At 35.9% G+C, this 23,797-nt stretch overlaps 1 long non-coding RNA gene across 1 annotated transcript; it reads right to left on the bottom strand.

The window, feature by feature from the left end:
- Positions 1-15,433: 15,433 nt before the first annotated feature.
- LOC309647499 lies at positions 15,434-23,795 on the bottom strand. The gene is made up of 2 exons (XR_014256089.1): positions 20,528-23,795; positions 15,434-19,274 (listed from the first exon to the last, which is right to left on the bottom strand). It is a non-coding gene; the product is annotated as an uncharacterized lncRNA (long non-coding RNA).
- Between the last annotated feature and the right edge of the window lie 2 nt (positions 23,796-23,797).

Raw genomic sequence — 23,797 nt, 5'->3', positions numbered from 1 at the left:
TTGTTTTGCTTTTAATGGATTGGAACATGGAAACTGGAAATAAAAGCTTTTCTTATAGCCCCTGAAGCGTGGAGCTATAATAGAATTCGATCTTATGTAGTGAGCAGTCTCTCAATGGTGATTTATAGCAGGTTATATTCATTCAGTTTATAAAACTATGATTTCAGTGAGCTTGCGTTTTCCCAAAGACTTTCCAAAATTCATGTCCTTTTGAATGGAAAACTTGTCACATGATTGATACTTCACTTATTTGGCTTCTTAATATTCTTAACAGCATGAGTAATTGACACAGTGCTGGCCTGTTTATGAGGTATAGTCCCCTCCAAGTATTCCTCCTGTCTCGTACGTATGAAATAGCTCATTTCAGCACATCTCATGTGTCTAAAATATATTACTCGACCAGCCAAAGTCACCCTTTTTTTGCTTTCCCTATTGAATTTTTAAATTATGAAATTCCAGGAAAAAATTAATTATAGAAATAAAAATCAATATTTGTAAAATCACCTCTTAGCTCTAACAAATCTTTTTTTTTTTTTAATATTTATTTATTTGGTTGTGCTGGGTCTTTAGTTGAGGCAGGTGGGCTCCTTATTGTGGCATGAACGTGGGATGGAGTTCCCCAACAAGGGATCAAACCCGGGCCCTCTGCATTGGGAGCATGGAGTCTTAACCACTGTGCCACCAGGGAAGTCCCTCTAACAAATCTTAACATTTAAAAATATTTTCTTCAGACCATGTGTTTGAATTCTCGTGTATTTTTTGTGTTTTTCTATGTAGCTATATAACTATTAAAAGCAATATGTACTCTAGTTTTACAAGTTTTAAAACTTCGCATAAATAGATTCATACTCTCTCTATATATAATATGACCAGATTTTTTTAAATGTCCATTTAATAGATGTAACTCTAATTTATTCATTCCATTTTATAATATTGCATTTATACATATAGTACAGATTACTTAATATGTTCTTCTGCAGATGGACATTTAGGTAATTTATAATTTATTATTAAATCAGCACAATTACAAAGATTATTTGTACATGTCTGCTTTGCACATATTAGAGTGGGTTTCTTCTGTGGGGGGAAGCACAGTGGAGAGTTTTATCCCTAGAAGTGGAATTTGAGGACTTAGGATATATAGGTACATATGTCTATATCTATATGTATCTTCATCTATATTAAATAGTGTCAAGTTCTTTCCAAAGTAATTGTAACAATTTCCATCACAAGCAGCAACTTTTGAGAATTACTATTTCCAAATATGCTTGACAACATTTGATACTGGTAGATTTAAAATTTTGCCAATTTGAAGACTAGCATTTTCATAGGCGCTGACCTGATTACTTATGACTTTGCAATCATTTTACATATGTCATCATTATGTGTATAATCATTATATATATATATTAGAAATCCAAGCTTTATTTATATGAATTACAATTATTCAAAACTTTGCTCATTTTTTCTCAATGTTTTATATATTTCTTATATATTCAATATATGAATCTTTTGTCATTTTTATGCTTTTATGCAACTATTTTTGCAATTATTTTATGCAGTTATTTTTTCACATTTTTTTGCATTTTACTGGTAGTTTATTTTTCTGTTCACATTATTTTTATTTCAATGCTATCAAAGTTATCAATATTGTACCTTAATCTTTATGTTTTTGTGGGGTTTGGGTCTAAGAAATCTTTCCCTAACCCATTATCATGTTGTCATTATCCTGCATTTTCTTCTAAAAGATTTAAAGTTTAGCTTTTCATATTTATAGGTTAGATTCACTTGTAAATTATTTTTTTAATACTGTGTGAAGTAGTGTTTTAATTTACATTTTCCCACATAGAAAAATATCATCCCAGCATGATTTATTTAAAAGTTCCCGATGACTATTCATGCCATGTCTGCTATGTACCAAGTTGCATATATAGCTATCTGTATGGATCCGTTTCTGAGTATTCAAAAGGTAACTACTATCAGACTATCAGCTTAGGTCCTTGATATGTCAGGGAATTAATCATTCATTTTTTTTAGATTGTTGATTTTCAGATTGTTGACTCAGATATTGCTTGGCACTGACCTCTTCACGTGTTTCTCAGTTCCAGCTTATTCTGTTTCTGGTTCATTTTGTCCATTTTATTTTTGAGCTCAGTTAAATTTACTTAATTTTTTTCTTTCATATTTTTGTTTATTGCTGTGAGTCAGAAATCTTGTATTTATTGCTAGAACCCAAATTACGATCACTTGAGGCTGACGCCAGATAAGTACTGTCATATATTAACCCCAGCTTTTTCTGCAAAAACAGCTTAAAAAAGCACAGAAACATCCTCCCACCCAGCCCCCCATCTTACTTCTACTCATTCCTCTTGTGGCATAGGCGCTTTGCTATGCTGTTTTCTGCTGATGAAAGAAGGCCACGGCCCTCACCACTCTCTTTCTGGGAGAAGGGACCAAACACACTGCCCTCTCTTTCCTGAGCCGGCTCAGTTTCTCAGCCAAGACTAATAGGTCACGGTTAGTGGTACTCTGCTGAAGGTTCTAAGAGAAGGAAAGAGACCTTCACCAGTCTGTGACCATGCCTTTGGCTCTCTTTTCAGGCCACTTCCTTACCTCACTCTGGGTCTAACTCTATGAGGCAAGAGCTGCCTTACTCTCCACGACAGAGGTGTTCTGTTTATCTCCATGGCATGGAGTCTTAAACAGGAGCTCTGACCCTACCCCCCACCAGGAGGAGGAGAAACGTGCAGTCTCAGGCTTTTCTCCTGAGTCCTGTCTTTCTGCTTATTAGCTGGCTCTTCTCTGGGATGACTGATCTTCAGTAATCCACTGCATTTGAAATTGTATTCGTTTCCCATTGCTGTTGTAACAAATTACCAAAAACTTAGTGGCTTAAAACAACACAAATATATTATGTTACAGTTCTGAAGGTCAGAAATCCAAAACAGGTCTCAGTAGGTTAAAATCAAAGTGCTGGCAGGACTGCATTCCTTCTGGAGGCTCTAGCAGATAATTCGTTTCCTTGCCTTTTCCAGCTTCTAGATGCTGCCTGCATTCCTTGGCTTGAGGAATCTCATCTTCAAAGCCAGCAATGGTCTGTTGAGTCTCACATCACATCACTCTGATTCTGCTTCTGTTGTCACAACTCCTTCTCTGGTTCTTCTGCCTCTCTCTTCTACATTTAAAGGACCCTTGTGATTTCATTAGATCCACCCTGACAATCTAGGATAATTTCCTTATTTTAAGGTCATCTGATAAGCAACTTTAATCCCCCCTCATTATGTAATATAACATGTCCATGGGTTCTAGGGAGTTAGACATGGACATCTTTGGGAGCCATTAGTCTGCCGTCTGCCTACCACAGAGACAAACCCTGCCTTATGCCCAGGATTACAAAATGGCTCTAAAAAGGCATCAGAATATAACAGTTTAGTATCCATACATTCACCAAATTCCATGATATTTGTCTTAAATATCTTTACGGATGAGACATCCCTCACTCTGTCCAGGATGTGCTACATAAATGTGGGTCCACCTCCTACAGCATGTGGCCATAATATGAGGGGAACATCAGGTCTTTATGTCTTTCTCTCATATTCCAGGGTCTCCTCACCCATCCCCTGTAGGCAGCTGCTTTAGGCAACAGAATGTACAACACATGCCTCCTAAGAACAAGATACAGTATACATGTAGAAACAGCCTGGACCCACTCTTAGGAAAGGAAATGTGTCTCTATCAGAAATAAGATTTGCAGAGACTTGTAATTCCTAACAACACACCCAATTTACAACTCTAAACTGCTCAACCAACCATTTTGTTTGTAGTATTTATGTTCGATTTAATTCCTTGCATCTAGCTCATCCCTCAGGACATAAATGGCCTCTCTGTTTTTCTCTCTCTCTCAATCTCTTTCTCTCCATATATATATATGAGTGTGTGTGTGTGTGTATACACACATATGTGTGTGTGTGTGTGTGTGTGTGTGTGTATGTCCACTTCCAATGTTAACTTTTTTATGGAACAATGCAAAAGTCTGTCCCAGAGTTAAATTTAGGTCTTCACTTTAGAGACGAAAAACAATATGCAACATATAAATGAGAGTGTTTTTTGTTTAAAAATTATTGAGGTCCTATTTACAGTGTGCCCAATACACAAAATAGTCTCACCACCTATAGCTTTGATGCCCATGTGATAGATTTTTCAAGACTTCCTAAATTTTAAGATGTTTGCTTTTGTTGTCTATGTCCAGACTTTAAGCAATAAATGTCACCTATTTCTATCCTACCTTAACATTTCTTTACCTTAAATACTGCTAAAAGAACTTGCCAGTGAGTTAACGTAACTTCTGCCCTTTGTCTCCTCTAAACCCCTATCTAATCCCATCTGAAGTTTTTGTAAGTTTCTCCCACATCCTACAGTGTTTCTCTCCCATTTCCAGCTCCTCCTCCAGCAAATTCCTTTTGCCCATTTAAGACATTTTTTCCCGTGAAAGTCCAGCCCAAGTTTTGTCATATTGAAATCAATACTGGGACTTCTCCTTGACGAGACCAAGAATACATTTGATCTATCTGCCTTTCTCTTTTTTCCTCTTACGTATTAAATTATAAAGAACACTGTATCTTAATTGTCTAAAAATATATATCCCATGGGGGCAAGGATTGCATCTTTTTTACATTCTATAACCTTCAAACAATTGTGTGTAGAAAATGTTGGAGTGCTCAATTAACAAATGAATCAAGGCACTACCATTTCTTTCTTAAATGTCACATATTTTTACCCAGCTAAAAATATTTTTCTGTGGTCTTGGCATTTTGCATGTGACATGGCATCTGCTCTGAAAGTAACAATAGAATTATAACAGACCCCACAACTGCTATTGTCAGTAAACTATTTTGTCTTTGTGAAATCTTTTGTTAAAATGCAAGAAAAGATAATTATTCTTTTTTTTTTCTTAACACTATTGTGAATAAAAGTGCCATGTACTTACAATGGAAAAATTATCCTTGAACTGTCTAATGAGGTTGATGTGGAGGCATTTAAGTAATGTGTTAATCCTCTTGGGACCACTTTATATTTTTTTCTGCACAAGTTATTTCTGCCTCAATAACTTAAACATTGCTACTCTGACCATAATCTGTCCCTCAGGCTTTTCTTCTAAGGGGGACAAATACATAATCACTTCCTTTCCTGCTTAAATAGAAACTTGGCACCACAGATATATCTGAATAACAGATTATTGCCACCGGGAAGCCTGGCACAATGGAATCAGACCTAGGAACAGGCAGTGACATTTGCCCAGAGAATTTACTAGATTAAAATCCAAGCCTCCCAAGTATTTCAGTTGCAGATGATCAAATTAAATAAAAATCAAACAATTAAAAGTGATCAACTCCTTTTGTATATAAATGCCTGGATTACTTTTCTCCCATAAAATTGATGGGTTGGTTAATTGATTAGCAGGTTGTTGGCCAAACTGTAGAAGCAGAATACAATTGGTCTCAGAATTATAATTCTCGAGATAAGAAAAGTAAAGAGAAAATACAATGAAGTACTTAAACAGGTAATTATGCATATAAAAACTGTGACAGAAAAGCAATCTGTTTCTTACCTGATTTCTGAGGATGTGTCCGTATCAATATAGTTTGCCATACAAGTTCTGCTTCTAGTTTACAAAATTTTTCATATTTCCCCTAATTTTTCTTTTTTTAAGCAGCAAAACTAAAAGAAAAGATCAATAATTCTCATTTTCTACATTTCAAAATTATAAAATCTTTCCTTTATGTATAAGTTGTTTCCCTTAGCTGTTACACGCACAAGCATTTGTATTTGCAGTTTAACATTTTCTGGGTTTATTTCATCTTTAAAATCCATAAATATTTCACTCTACTCCATAACTTATCTGTATTTGTGTTTCTGTGAAAATGCTGTTTTTCCCTCAAACTTTTGAGTAAAGTTGATTCTCAAGGAGGCTGTTCCAGCTTTATGCTGTGGCCTTGCCTTCCACCTTCACACAACCTGGGGCAGAAGTCTCCTGGCTGGGCTCTTTCTCAGCAGTCTTCAATAAAAAAGCCAGCTTTCTCACCCCAGGGGGGCAGAGGAGCAAAGGAATTAACCAAAGTTTGACCACCTTTGGAAAATAGAGCCATGCCAGAAGAGGAAACTGCAGTTGGTTTTCTGTGTAAAGGTTTGCCGCTTTCCTATTTTATGTCTCACAGATAATTAAAATGGTCATTGATAAGCAAAACACATTCTTGATTCACCAAGCCTTTCAAAAATCTCCTCCTCTCCTAGATTTCTGTATCAGTCTGTGAAACTATACAAGCCTTAGGGTCTCTCTCCTCCCTGACACCCCACATCCAATCCACCTGCAGATAATGTCATCTCTGCATCCTACATCCATCTGCTTCTCCCCATGCCCACTGTTACTGCCTCATCCAGCAACCTGAAATATTTTTCCTCCCTCACATCACTCAGATCTCTTCTCAAATATAGAATCTTCCACAGAGGTGCCCTCCCTGGCCACCCTTTCTGGAGTAGCACCCACCTTCCATCTTTTTCTATGCCCTTATTACTTTCTATTGTTACCAAGTCCAAGCGCTGCTCACAGCATGACAGGCCAATAAATCAGGAGACGAGGTATTGAGGTAAGGAATAGGACTTTATTCGGAAAGCCGGCAGACTGAGACGATGGCAGACTAATGTCTCCAAAAAACCAACTTCCTGGGGTTTGGATGCCAGTTTCTTTTATAGAACAGAGAGGGGGAGGAGGTGGGGAAGTAAAGTAAAAAGGCCATAAGTCTTGCAAATATCTCCTGGAATGGCCATCCTGGGGGAGGGGATGTGTTAATTTCTTCTTTTTTGCGGCCATCCACAGGTGGACAGGGTCCGGATGTTTCCCTGAACAAAGGCCCTTTGGTTTCACATTCAGGCAGAGGGGCAGGGTTCCCTGAGGCAGGCCATTGTGTATAGACAGTATCCTTTTAGTGAACAAAAGCAACGGGAAGCAAAGGTTAAAGTAAAAGAAACAGATCCAACATGGAGTCAGGATTGGCTCTTCCCTGTTACACTACGAACTTTATTACTTTTTCTTAATGAGCAGCTTCCAAGTTCATCTCATGGTTTCCACTTTTGTCCCCTTACTAACATTGTCCTCCAAGCTTCCAGTGTGATCTCCCAGTAAATAAAGAACAAAAGCCAAAACTCTTGCTGTGGTCTTTACTCAGCTGACTCCTTATCATGGTTTTAGTTTGTCAGTCTCTCAGAGATGTCTTCTCTAAGTCTTCACAGAGACTAGTGTCCCTAAGACACCAGTCTATATGTTTGCCCCACGTTACTCTGTAACTTCACCTTATTTTATTTTCATTATAGCTCAAATCATAATCCAAAGACCTAATATTTTGTTTTGTTTCATTATTTAATTTTATATTTTTTAGCCGTCCCAGGGGAATATAAGCCTTGCTTGTCTCATTCAGCGCTGCAAGTCCAATGTCTAGTATAGTGTCTGGCCTATAATAGTTGTTTAATAAATATCTGTTAAATGAATGAATTGACCATGATTCAGTAAAGCAGGTAGAGCACGTCCTTTAAAAGTGGTTCAGGAACACTCTAAGACTCAACCACAAGGGTAGAAAACAAAGCAGAGAAATGGCATATTGCATGTTTCTTTTTTTTTTTTTCCACATGGAAAATATGGGAGTGTATTAAGACACTAAACTCTGTCAGAGACTTATGCTTTAATACCATCATATTAAAAACTGTAAGAAGTGACTACATTCAAAGATTACCCTATATATAGGTTTTCCATTTAAATGTAGTAATTAGCCTTGTGTGAGACTAATAACCCCATTTTACAGAAAAGGAAACTAAGACTTAGAGAAAATTTGCCAAGTACACAAAACCAGTTGCAGAGCTGAGAACTGATTCAAACTTTTCTAATAGCTCTATTCTTTCCATTACACCATACACCAACCAGATTTTGATTCCCGTAGCCGTGGGGAAGGCAAGATGGCTTTGGGCCACAGCTTCCTCATTAAGAATGAAAACTAACCTTGTTTTACAGGGTGGTTCAAACTTAATCAAGATAATGTGCCTGCAGTTTACAGTTTATGTTTCCCTATCCTGCAGACACGATGGATACATGTCTTTGAAATCCATAAGATACCAGATAGAAAATAATGATTACTTTAAAAATAATCAGTATAATTTAATACAAAAAGTCCTCTATCATCATCTAACTTGAAACTGTAATTGAATTTATTGTAAAATCTAGGATAAATGCAGATGCAACAAAACATTTTGGGAATGATGGAAAGGCTGGTTTTTGCTGTATGAACCTGCCTGTGGTATATGCACACAAAGGCCTTTTAGCCTTGCAGAGGCCATGGACGTCTTACAACTGCCATTCTGGCCCAGCGTTCTGGGGTTGAATGAGAAGCACTAAATTTGGAGAGCTTTTTGGATGCCTTTGAAATATTTCTGGCTTAGGAATGTTTAAAATCCTTTTATAACATTCTTAATAAGTTTAGTGGATATTATGATACTCCATAAAAGATACTCGACTCTGCTGATAGCAATGGAGTATGTACCCTAGCATTTCACTTCATTCCTTGTGAAGATGTATGCAAAAATATATTCTGCCAGCACAAGGAAAACTGATCTTCCTTAATAATTTTAACATAAAGCCTTTAACTATAAAAGTGACAAAATTATATCCACCATTTTTTTTAAAATTTTATTTATTTATTTATTTTTAACATCTTTATAGGAGTATAATTGCTTTACAATGTTGTGTTACTTTCTGTTACTTTCTGTATAGCAAAGTGAATCTGCCATACGTATACATATATCCCCATATCCCTTCCCTCTTGAGCCTCCCTCCCACACTCCCTATCCCACCCCTCTAGGTGGACACAAAGCACCGAGCTGATCTCCCTGTGCTATGCGGCTGCTTCCCACTAGCTATCTATTTTACATTTGGTAGTGTATATATGTCCATGCCACTCTCTCACTTCGTCCCAGCTTACTCTTCCCCCTCCCTGTGTCCTCAAGTCCATTCTCTACGTCTGTGTCTTTATTCCTGTCCTGCCCCTAGGTTCTTCAGAACCTTTTTTTTTTTTTTAGATTCCATATATATGTGTTAGCATATGGTATTTGTTTTTCTCTTTCTGACTTACTTCCCTCTGTATGACAGACTCTAGGTCCATCCACCTCACTACAAATAACTCAATTTCGTTTCTTTGTATGGCTGAGTAATATTCCACTGTATATATGTGCCACATCTTCTTTATCCATTCATCTGTCGAAGGACACTTAGGTTGCTTCCATGTCCTGGCTATTGTAAATATTGCTGCAATGAAGGTTGTGGTACATGACTCTTTTTGAATTATGGTTTTCTCAGGGTATATGCCCAGTAGTGGGATTGCTGGGTCGTATGGTAGTTCTATTTTTAGTTTTTTAAGGAACCTCCATACTGTTCTCCACAGTGGCTGTATCAATTTACATTCCCACCAACAGTGCAAGAACACTCAGTATGTGCCAGATATTTTACATACACTATTGTCAATATCCCACCAACCATGCAAGATAGATATTATTAAATATTAAATGATTTGCTTGAGGCCAGATAGCTAGCAAAATTGGAGGACCTTGATTTTAATCCAGTCCTCTCTGATTACAAAGTCCTGTTTTTTTTTCTCCCATTCCACGCTATCTCATTCATCCTTTCATTCACTGCACAAGAATTAATTTAAATCCTATTATATAGGAGGCACTGTTTGAGCTATTGAATAAAACAAAGTCACTTCTTACAGGGCTGATAGTTTAGTTGGACAGAAAAAAAATAAACCAATATATAACATAACATAGTATAATATTAGGTATGTCGATATACCTGCTATAAAATAAAAACAAAACAGGGTAACGAGCTAGGAAAGAGTGTTTGGTAATCAGATCAGAGAAGTGTCCTGAGGACGGACTGTTGAAGATTTTTTGGGCCATGAGAAGGGCTCTTGATTTATATATCATAAGTTCCCTTTAAAGAATAGGAATCATTTAACCACAGAATCTAGGTATACATGTACAGACAACTCCAATAACATATTCTGCTTTTTCCAGAATTAATTAAATCATTACATATTCTTTTGGAAAAGTTTACGCAGAACTTTGTATCTATCAGCCACGGAGTTGGTGCTGGGGCTAAAACAATGAATAAGACATATTTCCTTCCCTCAAGAGGAAGGCAGAAACGTAAACAGAGAAATTCACTCACAAATTTCATTCAAAATCAATGACATTCATTCAACAACATTTAATGAGATCCTATTATGCCCTAATCCAACCGCTGGTGTGAGACATTGAAAATACATGAGAAGGTATGACCTCCGGAGAAGGGAGTCTGGAGAGAAGCTACAGAGCTGTCTCCAGAGAAGACAGAGAAGCTGTCTCCAGAGATACGATGCTGTCTTAAAGGAGGAGTACGAGTTTAACCACACAAAGCCTGGAAGGATGGTCTAAGTAGAGAAGCTGGCAAAGAGGCAAGCAGGGAATTGGTATGTTTCAGAGGAACAGTGACAAGACCCAGCTGCTGGGACGCAGAGCGCAAGAAGGGCACTGGCTGGAGATAACGTAGTGGGTGGGGCTCAGCTCTGAAAAATAGGGTATTGAACGTATGCATTCAGTCAGTGGACCGCGATGCGGCACACTTTTAGTCTCCTTCCGCCATATTTTCATGGAGAACGTCCACACCCACTTCGCACACCCCTTTGGCACTCTGGAAGAGGAAGAGTAGGTTGGAAAATGAGTGTGGGGAGGGACTGAACATGCGCAGTTCAAACACACTGCCCTTCCACAGGGACGCTCACGGGAGCTTGTGTCTGTCCCTACTGGAGGTGACTGAACTGGAGGGGGAAACCTGTCTAATTCAGGGGTGAAGTATTAGAAAGACCCTTCGCCATGGATCTAAAGTCAACATCCCACAATCGGCTTTATCACGAATAAAGCTGATATGTCTATGCCCTGCAGTCTGTCAGACTTCTGCATTTTCTCTCTCAATTGTTTTCTGATTTGGAAGAAGAGTGAATTTGCTTATTGGCTTTCCTAAAACTACAACACATCTGTGGAATGCAAAATAATAGTCCTCAAAGATGTCTCCATCCTCATCCTCTGAACCTGAATATGTTACCTTATGTGGCAAAGGGGACTATGCAGATGTGATTAAGGTTAAGGACCTGGAGATGGGGAGATTATCCTAGATTATCCTAGATTATGCCAATCTAATCACATGAGTCCTTAAAAGCTGAGTCTTTCCAGCTGGGTCAGAAAGAGATGCGACGATGGAAGAAGGGTCAGAGAGATGAGATGCAGCCTGAAAGGGATTTGACCAGACATTGCTGGCTTTGAAGATGGAGGATGGAAGCCACAAACCAAAGAATGTGGGCAGCTTCTAGATGCTGAGAATAAACTCCCTGCCAACAGCCAGCAAGGAAATGAGACTTTGGTCCTCCAACTACAGGGCACTGAATTCTGCCAACAACCCAGATGAGCAGGAAATCAATTCTCCCTTAGAGTCTAAAGGAAGAAACAGAGCCTAGCTAACACCTTGATTTTAGTCCAGTGAGACCCGTGTCAGACTTCTGACCTATAAAACTGTGAGGTAATCAATCATTTGCATTATTTTAATCCATTCAGTTTGTGGTAATTTGTTATGGCAACCACAGAAAACTAATACAATGTCACAAGTTGCCAGTGGAGGGTTGTTTTTTTTTATTTTTTGCTTGTTTGTTATTTTTAAATTGAGATATAATAGGCATGTAACATTGTGTACGTTCGAAGTGTACAGTGTGTTGGCTTGATACATTTATATTTTGTGATACGATTACTACAGAGTCATTAGCTAATGCCTTTATCACATAGTTGTCATTTCTTGTTTGTGCTGAGAACAATTAAGCTCTAGTCTCTTAAGGAACCAATGGAGGTTTTAACACAGAGTGATGACATGCTCAGATGGAGATGGCAATTCCAATGGCCAGTGGAGTCTGAGTTTGAAAACATTCATGCAAGTCGGCAGCATTTGGTGATGGGATGCAGGTGAAGGAGAAGGGGTATTTCAGCTTGGGAATGGGTGGATGGCCACATCATTAACCAAGACTGAAACTCCAGGAAGAGAAACAAGTTTGCATGAAATTGTATTCAAATCATGAACTCAGTATTGATATATTAAGGTTGAGGTATTAAAGGCCTCTGGGACATTCAGGAAAACAAATTTACAAGTCTTTGGAAATGAGTACCTAAAGGAAAGCAGAGACCATAAATGCATTGGAAGTAGATAAGACAATGCAAAGAGAAACATAACTATAGATCTAGTCATGATTTGGGTCATGAAAAAATACTTTAAACAACTTAACGTATACTTTTTTTCACCACTAAACCAATCGTCTATAACTTTACATAATGAAAATATGGCCAAAGACAACTTTGGAAATATATAAATGACTTTCTAGGGTTCACTCAAGAAACCTGTTCAGTTTCATGCCATATCTTAGACATGGCCTGACATTTTTATTTTTTTAATCAACATTGTATTTTTAGACCTTCAAATCATCTGTAAGAAGTTTAAAACTTTTCACAGAATTCCATTGATAACCTCACCATGTGCCACTCCCAGAATCACACATCTGACACTGTTTTTGAATTGTTCACATGACATGATTACCCTATTTCAGTTTTTCCCTTATGCACTCATACCAAGGAAAATGTTAGTAATTCCTCTGTAGCTTAAAGGGTATTGTCCACAAAACTGCAGTTGAAGCCTCACCTACCATGTTAAATTCCATTGTTCTTAGAAAGTGTCTTTAGATAACATCTTTTTTCTAAACTTAAAGTTGAAAATTATTTTCATTTGCTCTCTGTGAGGCCTAACTTAGCTTTGTATAGCCAAAAACATCAACATAAGTCTTACCTCTGAGTTTCACTGTAAGTAGTTGTACTGAGGGCAAAATGATGAGGAGGTCTCAGGCAGAGACAGCACTTCTGATTGGTCAGATCATTTCCTTTGCGTAGTTGAATTTGGAGAGATGACCCAAGACACAAGACTTCTTAAAAACAGGTGAAATTTTTTACTTTCTTTTAAAAATTGAGGTATAACTGACATAACATTAGTTGCAGGTGTACAACATTCAATATTTGTATGTATTGCAAAATGATCACTACAATAAATCTAGGTAACAACCATTACCATACATAGTTTAGAAAATTTTTTTCTTGTGATGAGAACTTTTTGGGTCTACTCTCTTAACTTTCAATAATACAATATAGTATTATTAACTCTAGTCTCCTTGCTGTACATTACATCCCCAGGACTTATTCATTTTACAGCTGGAAATTTGTACCTTCACTCACCTCTCCCACTTCCACCCCCTGAAAAACAGATGAAATTTTGAAAAGTTTAAAAAAATTTTTATTTTGAAATAATTATAAACTCCAGAAAGTGGCAAAAATAGTATAGACAGGTCCTCTGTACCCATCACTTAGCTTTTCCTAATGGTAGTATTTTACATAACTATAGCACATTTTTCAAAACTAGGAAATTGACATTGACACAATACAATTAACTAGACCACAGTCATTACTCAGGTTTTAGAGGTTTTAGTATGTGTTTTTTTTTTTCTTTTTGGCATATGTGTGAATGTAATTCTATGAAATTTTATTACATGTTGGTCATATGAGCTCCACAACAATCAAGATACAGAACCCACCACAAAGGGCTCCCTTGTGGTACCCTTTGTAGTTTCACCAACACATGGCAACCATTGATCTGTTCTCCATTCCTATAGTTTTATCATTTCAAGAATGTTATATAAATGAAATCACACAGTATGCAACATTTTGGTGTTGGCTTTTAAAAAATTTAACATAATTTTCTTGAGATTAATTTGTGTTTCTGCATATAAAAATAGTTTGTTCCTTTTTATTGCTGAGTAGTATTCCCTGGGATGGATTATCACAGGTTTATCCTTCACCCACTGAAGGACATATGGGTTGGTTCCAGTTTTAGGCTAGGACAATTAAAATTGCTGTAGACATTATCTATAGGTTTTTTGCATGAACATACATTTTCATTTCTCTAGAATATAAGTACAAGAGTCTGATTGTTGGGTCATATGGTAAGTATATGTTTAATTTTAAAAGAACCTGCCAAACTTCTAGAGTGGCTGTACCATTTTACATTCCCACCAGCAATTTATGAGATCCAGTTTCTCCGTATCCCTGCCAGCATCTGGTAATGTCAGTATTTTTATTTTAGCTATTCTAATAGGTGTGTAGTAAAAAACAGATGGATTGTTAATGGTATTTTTGAAACTATTAGACACTTGAATGAGCTCTCCAAAGTGAACACAATTTCCTACTCCCATACATGAACACGGTGTTTTTTAGGTAAGAGGTAAAAGGACAGGAGGTTAGATATTAGCTCTCCATATTTGCAAGTGAAAATGAACACAAAAGCATGAAAATTTAAGACCATCGATAACCACAAAGCCCTGTTATTTGTAACAAACTCCCTTTTGGAATCTTTGTGGACAGTTTCATGGGAGAGCAGAATGGAAGTCATGGTTTGCTGTCTATCTTGATGATCTGATTCTCAATGTTCAAATGATAAGCAGTCTTTGGAAGCCTTTCCAAAGAGTTCCACATGTTTGCATTAGAGAACAATAAGATCTAGAGAGTCTTCTTGGTGTAACTCAGTGTTACTTTATTTACCAACAAAATAAAAATAGCTATTGGAAAATACATTCAAATACTAGCAATCTTCTCTATTAAGGGAAGTTTAACTAGATTAATGCACTAAAAGTCAAAGGTTATAAATTTTTAGGTATTCTGTCTCTTTTAATCACATATAACTATAAATGTCCTATTTCTTTTTCTTTTATCTACTAAATTAATTAATGAACACTTCAGCTACTTAAAAGATTACAGCCTATAGAAATCTTTCCACTTGCAAATGATTACACCAAAATTTCCAACATCTGTTCTAAGAAGCGGTAGTTCCTTGGAATGTCAAGAAACCAAAGAGTTCCATGACCAAAAAAGGTTAAATAGCTCCTTTACAGCAAATCTCCTCAAAGTCACTATTAAATAGATGAATGGATGTACAATATGACACTCCAAGAGGTCAATGGAGTATTGAGAACTTCCCTGAAACGTATTTGTCCACAGAATCCTTTATTATACTGACCAGCTCAAGGACTAGATTAGAAAACCCTCGATGATATTGATTGAAAGTGTGATTAATACATGAATTATTTGTATAACATTTAAATTGTAGTTGGAGAGGAAGCCATCAGAGATGCTCTTATTCATACATGTGTCTTTTTGATATGTCCAACTCCTAAAGAAATCTAGTTCAGATCAGACTGTTCACGTCCTTTATGATTCAATAATTGTTGTTTGGCCTAAATGTTGAGAAATATTGTTTATGAAAGCCACAATAAGAAAATAAATAATGCTACAATATTTTTAGCTATTTTGTTGCAATTTTCAAGACAAGTTAAAGTTCTCTTAGCATTGTGCCTTTGGGAAAAACAAACTCCAAGAAGAGAAAAGGCTAAGAAGCAGAAGCAAAAGAGCCACGTTGATGGAAGTCTGGATAGTCTTTTCACACATAATAATTAAGAGGGTTAATTTAATCACAAAGTTGCACTCAAAATCTCAAACAAGATAGTGCTTTAAGAATAATATTAGATGGGCTTCCCTGGTGGCGCAGTGGTTAAGAATCCGCCTGCCAATGCGCGCACCGCAACGAAGAGTAGCCTCTGCTCACCACAACTAGAGAAAACCCGCGTGCAGCAGTGAAGACCCAACACAGCCAAAAATAAATAAATAAATTAATTAAATAAATTTTTAAAAAAGGAAGAAAAAAAGAATAATATTAGAGATTTTTAAGTTAATATCAGCACATATGTTAAAAATATCAACACAATGCAAAATAGAAGTTTCATTTTATTTTAGAAAGAAGGACAAGGAAATCTGTGCTATTTCTCTACACTCTTGAGTGGAAATCCAGAATTTGCAAGCACTCATTCTGGGGAATCCTAACTCTCCCTAATAAACCATATGGAATTGAACAGGACTGTTGAAGTCCTTGGAGCAGTAGGGATGTTTGTAAGTTAAGATAAAAATACTTGGGTTTAAGAGGTCTAAAAGCATTAACGAGTATATAAATATAAGTTTCTCCTTCTTGGGCAGGTGTTACAATATAGTGGAAAGAGGTTGGACTTTAGATCTATAAAGACTAGAGTTGGGCTGATTTAAACTTACTGTGCCTCAATTTACTCATCTGTAAAATAGGTATAATAACATCTACCCAAGAAGGAGTTTGGAAGATTAAAGTAAAATAAAAGTTATTAACATGGTGCCTAGGAAATAGAAGGTATACGAAAAGTGTTTGTTTCCTTTCTCTTTCTTCATAGTGTGCTAAGAGCATGCTATAAGCAATTACCTGGATAACCGTGAAGATTCATGCTTTCTCATTTGATAGAACCACCAGTCATCTGAGTGTCCATAAGTTTGGTTATCTATTCTAAAATGTTGTAACTTAAATGACATTATACTATAGCAGAATTGAAATAAAAATTCAGGTTAGACAATAATCTAGAGGATTCTCATTAAGCAAATGTGCTTCACATCTTTCTTCTAAATCTGTTACCTATTTGGAGAGTTACAAGGTTAGTGCAACTATGGAGCACATAAAACTTGAAGACACTAATTAGAGTTTTGTGATGTGTTCAAATCACATCCATTTTTGGTTGCAGTTCTTGCTGTGAGGTGAGGAAGGGGAATAGTTTGTGTAATTTGCATATATAGAGAATTGACGCTCAGAGAGAAATGATAACAATGGCTCTATGAAACAATACTAGTCATTTTTAACATTAATTATAGACACAGCACCAGATGCTTTTATGCTAGATTTATGGAGAGAGTAGAAATGATTTGAAAGTGTTTATATGAGCTTACACTCTGCAAATTCCATTATGGACTATCAATATATAAATGTAAATGCACTGTTCTTAAGTGAGCCTGACTACTTACCCACTGTCAGTCATGACTTACTTCTGGGTATGGTGAAGGATTACAAATGATTCTTAACTTACATGGAGCCCAAATACCATGTCACGTCTCAGGATTAGTTTAGGGAAAAGAAGGGAGAAAAATTCAGTACTAGATACTAAGGAATTTATGTTCAGTATTTCGATTAGAAGGGAGAGTGTAAGAAGATACCTTAGAGATAATGATGGAAAAATCAATATGCATCATCTAAGAGAGCCAAGTCTCTCCATCAAAGGCAACATTGTCTTGTACTACCCAAAGCCTTGGGAACTTGCTGGATGTGATATACCAGAAGTCCGCACGGTGGTCGTACACATTCCAGACATTTCCCTTTATAAACCACCTAAAAGTATAGCTGGAGTGCTTCTATGAGAAACTCTTACAGGCCAAGGAGCCAGTACAAGTCTTGGGAGGTCTGTGTACAGTGACAGGCACTTCGCAAAGAATCCCTTTGAAATTGGCACATAAGCCCCTTTTTCTCCAAATAACACTTAATCACAAATTCAATATTATTTGGGAATTTTAATTCTTCACATAAATGATTTATCCTTCGTTTTTTAATTTTTCAAATTCCCTCTCATTATTTTTGCTGTTAAAAGAATTGTGCAAATGTACTTTGAATATATATATATATGGATGCATATAACAAATAATATGCAAATATAATTGAATATATATTTGGAATATATATTTGATAAATATAATTGAACATATATAACGCAAAAAGAATAATGGAGGGATCTACAGATTGGTTTGGAAGTCTCAAGAGATTGTATTGGCTCATTTTAGATTATTTATGCAAATATTCCCAAAGTGCATTTGCTGCCTTGAACAAGGGCTATGTTAAACTGGAGAATTTATCTTTATCTGGATATTGATTATTGCGCACATTAAAAGTCATAATGATAGTCAAGGCTTTTATCTTTTCTCCATAGGAAATTAGAACAAGAGACGTAAGAAACTTTACTTTCTTAAAACAGGCTATGTTTGCCTTTCAGTTATCACTGCTTCTTAGCCATTTAGCCTTGCCTCATCTGTATTTCTCAGTAATAGGAGTATGACCCAAATTTAATAAAAAAGTGATTCGTCAAAGAAAAAATATGTACATGTTTTTCTTTTGCTTTATAAACAGGATTTTGAGAATTAACCAAAGAAAGGTTGCGTTGGGTTAGTGAGAGCCCATTTGCCTCATCCACAGTAGAACCTCCCCTTGGAAGCAGTCCTGGGCCCAAAGTCCAATCTGGGTTTTTATACTGTGGCATCTGGATGTCTACAATGTGAATTTCCCGGGTTTCCCATTTAGCTTTATCTATGAACTATGTCATTTAATTAGTAAGCTAACTTCCCCCAAGTTTATCACAACCAGCCAGGAAATAAGAAAGTACAGATACTTTCTATTATGTTCTACTTTATTCATCAATATATCTTTGCTTTCACTGCAACAGGACACCTCTCCCATAAAATATGACAGATGTTAACACTGGCATATAAACACATTTGAACTTAATAGTCTTTTATATAAAATAAAATTAGAATCATCCAAAGTTACCAAAGGGCAATAGCTTGCCTTTCTTCAAAGCAATATATATCAATATATACATATACACATATATATAAGCAATATATATATATTTATAGAGAGAGACTAGATTAGAAAACATAATTATTCTAGAACACACTAGAAATATTTTAAATATGTCAACTAGTGCTAAATTTCATCAGAGCTGTAATCAGCTAGGTCCCATACATTTTCTCAAGAAATATTTTTATTAGTATTTAACTTTACAGATATCAAATAAATAACCTAAAATGCTCTAAAGTAATCATACCTGTTTTCTGAGACATATGGGTAAATGAACACACAATTCTGTGCCAACAAAGAACATTTTACTTTCCATACATACCACCGATCATGACCACCTTTACACATATGGTGCTGAGGAAACGTTTTACTTTGTCCCCAAAGCATCTCACAGGACTTATTTTTTAAGTATTACATTATTTTTTACAGAGGAAAAGGTTTGATCCAGCTTATAGCTCTTTTTCTTTTAATCCTTGGTCTTTTTCTACGTTTGGTTCTTTTAGTGCTTATAACACATTTTTTCTTCTTTTTTAATCTGGGAAAATTTAGCTTTGGTGCACCATCTGTTTCACGGTAAAGTGCTCGTATTCAGCTTCCCAGATGGGTTCAATAAGAGAAAAAGGTTAAATGATTTTACTTGAATTCACACTGTGAGTCATCTGCCCTCAGCCCAGTCATGACAAAGTAAGAGATTTTTCAAGGTTTTTTTTTTTTTCCTTCATTACTCTAACTCTAAAATCACACAACTTTCAGTGGAGCTTTCTCAAAACAGAACAGAGTGGCAAATATACTCAGCATTGTTGGACAATAATTTGGATTTGAAATTTATACCTTACAACTTTTGAAAATTGAAAAGTAAACGCTTCCTTTTACAAGAAGTTATAACTTAACTTTTTCAATATCATTGCTTCCTAGCTGGTGTTCCCATCTCTCTTTCCTCTCCTGTCCAGGCCATCTTTTACACTTCTCCCATATTACTTTGTCACAACACCCCTTTTTTTCCTTATCTCTGCCAATGAGTAGGCAGTTTTTCCTACCAACAGTGCACAGATCACTAGCTTTCCAAAGAGTGCCTGAAACCCATCTTATTCAGTAGTTTTCTACTCTAAAGTTTAAGTGCTTCAACACAGTTCCAGAGTTTGCAGAGCAGAAGAGCTCTCATTATAAGAAAGAGTGCAGATAGCAGAGGATGCTTGTAGGGATAAAAGAATGTGTATTGATTAAATTTATTGCATTTTAATAGTATGAAAAGAGGGTCAAAGTTGATTTATTCAACCTTCAGTAAGTTTCACATGGTGCAGAATTCTAGTCCAAAGACGCTGACAAAATTCAAAAGAAGTAGAGACGATGACTGCCCTTGAGGAATTTGGTCTCTAGTAGGACCCACAATCAAGGTGTCCCCATTTAGGGCAGAAACAGATTATTTCATTAATGAACCAAATTCTGTGACTATCAATTTAGCTAAAATTTGATGGACTGAGTCTTTTTTACTGAGTCTTTTTACTGTTCTTTTTACAATTGATCCAATTATGTATTTCGATGCAGTAAAAATACAGGAAGTTACCCTACCCTTAGTGTTTTGTCCTAGTTTCTTAGTTTACCATAAAGTTATAAGTTCTCTTTGATTGATATGTGGACATATTTTAATACCATATATTTGAAACTATAATGATTTAATACAACTTACCTGCTTCTTAAAGAATTTGAGAAAACTCTTACTTTTAGGATTAAGTTTCAAAAGTATAAAGTAATTTTAGCATAGAGGGCTTACAAATGCATCATAAAATAATATATATATAAAACCCAGCATTATGCTTAGCTCATAATTCAGAGACTGTTCATTACCTTCATGAGACATTGAAGTATTATTGACATTGAAGTGTAGTATTGATCCATCCAACGTTTCCACCAATCTAGAAAATCAAACTGAATATTTATGTCATACAAAAGTTATTAATAATAGAAGCAACCTTAAAGAGACTGAACTTTCAGATTTATTTTTGTCTATATGAGGTTTCAGATGTAGCTATATCCTCACTGAGCTTCACCTTTAAGTATAATTAGTTGCTCAATTTTTTTCTTCTCAGATTGATTGTAATCTCTATAGGGAAAAATGATCTCTGCTTATTCAATACTATCTCTGCAGCCCCTAGAACTAGAATCTGGAATATTGTATTATATTTTGTCAAATTAAACTGTGTTGAAGACCATCTGCTTTCCATTTTAGGAGTTCACAGATTATAGGAGAGGCAATGTTTTTAAAAATAATTTTAATCAAAGTAAATAAGCATTTTCATACAAGTATGACTAGAGTTGTGCAAACAAAACAGAGCTAGGGTTACAGAGGAATTCACTGAGGAGAAGGCATGGGATTTGGGTCTTGATGGGTGATTGGGGTCAACCAGGTGGAAGGGTAAGCAAGATATTCCAGGCTGAAAGGTTGATTTTCAATAAATGGAAATGAGAAAAAGATCTCCTTTATCTTATTATCTTCCTCATCTAGCCAAAGAGTTGCAAAATGTTGAATACATTTCTTTCAATCACATACAATTCAGAGAGATGCCAGCATGACCAGATGGATGGTTTTCAGATTCACACTTCTGAAACACATGGTGCTTCTCTGAGGCAATTGTGTACTGTTTCTTTTAAAATAGCAGGAAGCATATGGGAACAGGATTGGATCTGTCAGCTACTATCAAAAGAATGGTGAAGCTTCTAAAATAAATTAAATCTAAACCTATAAAGTAACAAAAATTTTTTATCATATTTTGAAATTCTAAAGTTTTACATTTGTAATACATGGACATTTAAAAAGAAGAAGATCTACTTTTTCATGAAAACCACAATCCCTGCAGCAGCTGCCAAATCCAAGGCAAAAAAAGATAGAGAAAGAGAGAGAGACAAGGTCAGTGTAATGAGAAAGTCTGGAAGAATTTTATTGATCAACCATTAAGTATTTCTACTCCTTAACAGTATTGCAAATTCCTTTTTTGTAAGAAATGTATGTGTAGAACATTTTGTCTATTTCCCTCCAATATCTATTTCTTTTCTTAGCACAAACATACAAACAAACATAAAAGCAATGACAACTTCAAACACACATACGAAAACATCTGCTTTAGTTTAAGTAACTTAGGAATTATGGTTGTCCATTGCTTTGTGTGAAGGCCTCTCTCCCTGTATCCTGTTGGTACCTTTAAGCAAGTGTAGAAGTGAGTGGTTTTGCACCAATTCTAACCACGATGATTCCATGAATGAGTTTTATAACCAGGTCAAAGCTTCCTAACACTAGACTTAAAATTCTACCATACTCTATGTTTTCTATGGCCGTTTATCTTTTCCTAAGTTATTATTATGGGATTTGGGATGATTAAACATCAAGGAGAGTGATTTCATAGGACTGAACCCAAGGAATTAAAGGAGCTTTAGATAGCACACCTCTATTTTAAGACAACTTTTTTTTTCAAGGAGGATGACTTTCTTTGCTTTTTATCCATGCAGAGTCCTTGATCCAGATAAAGTAAATGGTTGTCTGGTGGTTTTGAAGTCGTTAGCTAGCCTTCACTCATTCAGGAATGTGCATTACTCTTCTCAACTCCCACATGCACAAAGCTTTGCTGTTAAAATCTGTTACATGACCATATAAATTTGTCAATATTAATTATGGAGCGGTGATATAAAAATAACACCATCTGTTATTCTTATTCATTCAGTCATTCCATAAGCATTTATTGACTTTTGGGATAGGTGTTATGGAGCATTCAAAGATGAATTAGATCTATATCATGACTTCATAGAGTTCATAGGCTGCTGGGAGAACTGAGGTATACAAATAGCTATAACACAAGGATAAAGTGATAAGTATAGTAATCACGGTACAAATAAAGTGTTACGAGAACTCAGAAGAGCAATAGGTGGCCACAGATGTCTAACATTCATAGACAATCAGCTGATTTTTCTTTTCAGCATATTCTGGAAAATCTTTTGACACAGTCAAAAGGTTTTAGTCAAAGTCAGCCAATGGAATGTGCACAACCAGCCTGAGATTTTACACGTTTACATGATACTAAATTGTCATCATTATCATCATCGTCATCCCATCATCATCCCATCATCCAACTCCTTCCTATACTTTATCATAACTACAGGCAAAACTGAAAGTGATTGAAAGATAGCATGTACTTTCTTTACTATTTTTTAATGGAAATGCCTGCATTTCAAATCCTATTTTTATGTATCTGAAACACCAATAAAAGCTATTTTTAAGATATTTCAAAAGTAAATATTTAAATATTAAAAAAATTTTTGATATTGGTTTCAACTTACAGGCACAGTGTCCTCATCATATTTGGTTATTAATACCATTTGGTTATTAATAGATAAGCTCCATTTATGTTTTCAAATTTACTACTCTAAATTGCATTAGAAACTGAAAAGCTCAAAAGCTGTCACGCTAAGAAGCTGTGTAGTTCTTAAGTTACTGTAACTTAAAACTACTGAAGCATGTTCCTTGGTTAATTTCTTTGTACTGGGGCAAACTGAGGTGTTTTCTAAAGCAGTATCGAATAGGAAAGAAGTAGAATTATTGCCAAAGGAACCAAGATGATAGAGAAATGGGCTGTGAGACTGGGTGACAAAGAAAGGAAATGGAAGAATAAAACCTTGAGGTCGATTCTGAAGATGATGAGAAGACCAAAATTTCAGTTAGTGAATAGATTGAGAAGACAGCTCAGAAAAAGGGGGTCTTAGAGTCTCTTCACATGCTGTCTGGTTCAAGCTGCTCAAGCAGGCATAATAATTTGAAGAAGCTGCAATGTTGAATCTATCTTCCTTTAGTTTCTGAATAAATATATTCCAGAGAGTCCTACCACCGAATATTCATGTAATAAATGTCATCATCCATGCCATTTCAATTTCAAACTCTTCAGCATATTTCAAGAAATAATAAGTGATCATCAAGTATTAGAGCCAGGCTTAACCAGCTGTTATTCTCCTACCATGACTTTGTAAAGGTATCACCTCTACTTCCAAATCAAATCATAGTGACCAGTGAATTTGCTACATCAGAGGCACTTGCCAAAAAAATAAAATTAGTATTAGATTGATGAAGACTTT

This window comes from Balaenoptera physalus (genome assembly GCF_965194825.1).
Source record: "Balaenoptera physalus genome assembly, chromosome: 18".
In the NCBI taxonomy this organism is placed as follows: Eukaryota; Metazoa; Chordata; class Mammalia; order Artiodactyla; family Balaenopteridae; genus Balaenoptera; species Balaenoptera physalus.
Note: the sequence above shows the minus strand (reverse complement) of the source record. Positions and strands in the feature narration are given on the sequence as shown.